Source organism: Rhyacophila brunnea, unplaced genomic scaffold (genome assembly GCF_057557595.1).
Source record: "Rhyacophila brunnea isolate RB1 unplaced genomic scaffold, BYU_Rbru_1.0 scaffold_7, whole genome shotgun sequence".
Classification (NCBI taxonomy): domain Eukaryota; kingdom Metazoa; phylum Arthropoda; class Insecta; order Trichoptera; family Rhyacophilidae; genus Rhyacophila; species Rhyacophila brunnea.
This window is the reverse complement of record NW_028233339.1, coordinates 13,188,324-13,192,620: the sequence shown is the minus strand read 5'-3', so window position 1 is coordinate 13,192,620 and position 4,297 is coordinate 13,188,324. Positions and strand designations below refer to the sequence as shown.

General features: G+C 32.5%; 2 non-coding genes across 2 annotated transcripts; one reads left to right on the top strand and one right to left on the bottom strand.

Annotated features, from left to right (window-relative positions):
• The first annotated feature begins 1,403 nt into the window (after positions 1 to 1,403).
• On the top strand, positions 1,404 to 1,476 carry TRNAK-CUU (transfer RNA lysine (anticodon CUU)). The gene has a single exon. It is a non-coding gene; the product is annotated as a tRNA-Lys (tRNA).
• An 822-nt stretch (positions 1,477 to 2,298) lies between these two features.
• Positions 2,299 to 2,370, bottom strand: TRNAD-GUC (transfer RNA aspartic acid (anticodon GUC)). The gene has a single exon. It is a non-coding gene; the product is annotated as a tRNA-Asp (tRNA).
• Between the last annotated feature and the right edge of the window lie 1,927 nt (positions 2,371 to 4,297).

Below are 4,297 nucleotides of genomic sequence, written 5' to 3'. Positions count from 1 at the left end.
CAGACGATTTAAAATTATATGCGTCAATTCACAGTGAATTAGATTGACACATATTACAAAATATTCTCAATTCAATTTAAATTTGGGCGAAAAAAAATAAACTCGAATTTAATACTGATAAATGTGTGTGTATTAGCTTTTCGAAATCAAGATCTCCAATTATTTACAACTATAATATGTCGAATAGATTACTGAAGCGTCAATCAGAAATTAAAGATGTTGGCATGTTGTTTGACTCACGTTTATCATTTTGCTCGCACATCACTTCTACGGCATTGCATGCGAGCAAGCTTCTAGGATTCTTCATGAGACAAGCCAAGTCATTCAAGAATCCAACTGTTTTACGTACACTCTATGTGTCGTTAGTACGGAGTATTCTTGAGTATGGCTCCATCATCTGGAGTCCTTATGAAGTTTCCTATAAGCTTGTTTTAGAGCGTGTTCAAAAAAAATTCTTCGTCATCTCTATTTTAAAGTTTATGATTATTTTCCTTTTGACACCTTCTCTAACGAGTCTTTTCCGACTAACTTTCTTCAAGGCATGCTCGCCTTCCATTATCTTGAAGCTCGTAGGTCACTTCTGCTCTTAAAGCATTTTTCCCTACTCTCACGTGGTATCATTTTTAATCCCGATATTCTAGAAAATTTAAATTTTTACGCACCCGTCAATTACATGCGTGGTCGCAGCCATGACTTATTTTGGGTGAAAGCTGTTTCCTCATGTCAGGCTCACCAGGCACCAATAGCGAGGGCTGTGCGGTTGATCAATGCACTCCCTAGAGATGTAGATATTTTTGGCGATCCATTATATATTCTGTTTTTTAAATTCTATTTTATTGTTTAATTTGTACTTTTTGAATCATTGTTGTTTTTTTAAATTTTATTTCTTTTGTATAAAACTATTTTTGCTTTCTTTTTTTCCTCCACTTTGTTTTTTCTGATTTTCCGAACTGATAACCTGTAATTTTTATTCTAAATGTCATGTTGTGAACGTCCTGAATTAATAAATTGTTATGTACTCAACGTGTCTTTTTCAAATATATAAATAAACATATGGGCACGGTCTGTTGACAGTTCGATAGATTTAAATGTACTAACGTACAGTTATTGTCTGTCCCATGCTCAACCTGCTACAAAAACTGTACGTCTGTGGCCGCCTAATATCATTTGAAAGCACTCACCTACAGTCCTACAAACTTATCTAAAGAACGGAACTACTGTACGGATGCCATTTTGAAAACGTCATTCGAATCTCAGATACTGTCCAGTTGCGAGTCTTGATTGGGTAGTTTACGACTGTGGCTCTCCCATGCATTCTTTAGATAAGTTTGTGGTTCTGTAGTGTATTTTATTATTTATAGATGCTGTATTCCTGAACGGTAGATTTGACTTCAACGTTAACTGCCCGGCTAGCTCAGTCGGTAGAGCATGAGACTCTTAATCTCAGGGTCGTGGGTTCGAGCCCCACGTTGGGCGAATATTTTTTTGTAATTTCTTTTTAGTTTGTATACATTTGTTTATATTAGTTGGTGCAATTTTCATCTATGATATTGTGAAATACTATAATTTACGAAACAACGACTCGATTTATTCGAGATGTGGTGTTGGCAACGACTGTTCAGGATCCTCATACGGAACAGTGACTCAATGTCTAGGCCCAAGACACCGCAGCAGCGAAGGAATGTCGTCAGTAGGGCCCGGTCGTCAACAAAGTGTATAAAAATACTTTTGTATTGATAATTTATTTTGATACCATTGATATAATATTATCAATGTTCGATACCGATATTTATACGAAAAGAATCCCTCGTGGACAGGCATCATTATTTTAATACATGAATCAATACTTTTCTTCCAATACGATTCCAATGGGTCTATTCTATACACAAGGCGGCTATCGAGGGTAGTTTATCATATTTATGTATTGATGTGGTTAATTGTTACAATAAATTAACCGTCTACACTGCTATGTTTTAACATCCCATCTCTTGGCTGTGTTAACTTTTAGAGCGAGATAGACAGTTTTGACATTTTAGACGGAAAACTTATTGTAACAATTATAATACATATATACTTACATAAATATTATAAACTACCGTGGATAGTGGCTGATAGCTGCCTTGTGTATAGAATAGACCGAAAACCGTGTCGTATTTTTCCCTTATTTTGAGCAATGTGCCAGTAAAAAAAACTATGGCATCCTTCACAGACCACAAATCATTCAGATACTAGGAAAAGATAAAGAAACCTAATCCAGAATATCCTGTAGTAATAAAGAAGACGAATATATAAAAAAATCTCCCCGGCGGGGAATCGAACCCCGGTCTCCCGCGTGACAGGCGGGGATACTTACCACTATACTACCGAGGAATATATTTATGGCGACATAACAAAAAGTTTCACTAAAAGTGTTTATATTTAATATTTATAATCATTACTATTATTAACTTTTTTTTCCACTTTTACAAAACATAATAATATCATGTATACCTAATCAGTTGTTGTAAAAAACAGTTACATAATTACTATATTACATTTAGAATTTATGTAGAGAATTAATAAAATATATTAATCATATAGAGAAACAATAATAATACTAATAAATGACTAACAAAATAAGTGACAAAATGAGTAAAAGCCGTTTACTTTCGTTTATATAAGTAACTATATATATATATATATATATATATAAATCATAAACTAATAATTATATGTACCTACTAGGTTTTCTTAAGTACATAGAATATATCCTGAAGTCCCCTGAATACCTCAAGAGTAGGTACCTAAAACATCCATTGCATTATCTTATTGGATTTCTAATGCTTATTCGCTGTATCAGGTACTCAGTTGAACAGCACTCACCTGTTTTATCAGTCAAGCAACGACCGATTTCAGCGACCGTCTTCAAAGCAGAGAGTCTCCAAAATCCAAATGTCTCGTAACCCAGGGGACAGACAATATAATTAGGTGACAGACAGTCTTATTCTTTGGCTATGTTAGACTCAGTTAATTAATTATCGTAATTTATTATAGTTACTGCCGTCCAAAGTTTATATCGGTTTACGAACTTCGTAAAATTTCATTTTACATAAACGTCGTTGTTTTAAATTAAGAATAAAACAATACTTTCGTGGTTATAGAACCTTTCATAAATATTTTTTGTCAATACGTACGTATTCACGTAGGTACCTTTCTATGCGTATATTAATATTTGATATTATATTATAAATAGGTACTAATATTACATACTCGTTATACATTAATTATGTTCATTTGTTCACATTTGAAGCTGTATGGATACTATCCGTCATCCGACTGACTTCCTCTTTGGTATGGTATGCTTACATAGTGTAATCTAAACACTAGAAGATAATATTTAATAACTGGCTACGTATTCTTTCCAGCTAATACGCAGTGTAAATTGAGTCGTATAGTATCAAAAGTAGATCTGTGCCTTATTCATCATTTCGAGAAAATGACGAAAAACGTTTTGTTGGGTTTTTAGTGTTATAATAGCATGAAATATGTTTCTACATTTAGAAATTAGAAATTCAATTCAAATTCAACAGTTCTACTTTTGTTTTCAAAGTATTGAACAGTTCTAATTCTGATACTAAGCTCTATTTTCCATCACAAATTTATACCACTCAGATATGATTTTGATTCGAATATTATATTGCTAGTCGGATATTATGGTCAGAAGAATAATTTGGCATACTTAGTTAAATTTCGATATATTTACGACAGTTCTACTTTTGATACTATCCGACTCAATTAAGACACTGCCATCTTGGTAGCATTGACCTGCATTTACATGATAAGTATCTTATAAATCATCGCATCAATTGTTAGTCCCCTAAAGTGCAGAACTAACGTACTTTCGGTAATACCAATTAATTGGACAGGCAGTAACTGTGTTCAACCAAATTATTTTGGATACTAATATATTCCACTTACGTGAGGATGAGTTGATAGATGTTGTTTCATAAATTCTTAAAATAGGGTGAACTTAGTTCATTCGGTGTAACTCCTTGTAATTTTATAAGATGTTTATGTTTATTCTTTTTGTACTTATAAATATTGTTAATAATGTTTTATAAAAATTTCCTTGTTTTTCCGAATGTCATGTTGTGAAAATCTTGAATTTGTTATTCGTAAAGTTTACTCTTATATGTAAAATAAATTAATTAGATTTTTTTATTTAAATTATATTGTTTAGTATGGATTTTTGTGAAATAACATTTTTGTAAAGTGTGAATAATTCTTTTCTTTTCTTTCGACCATGCCCGATGATATT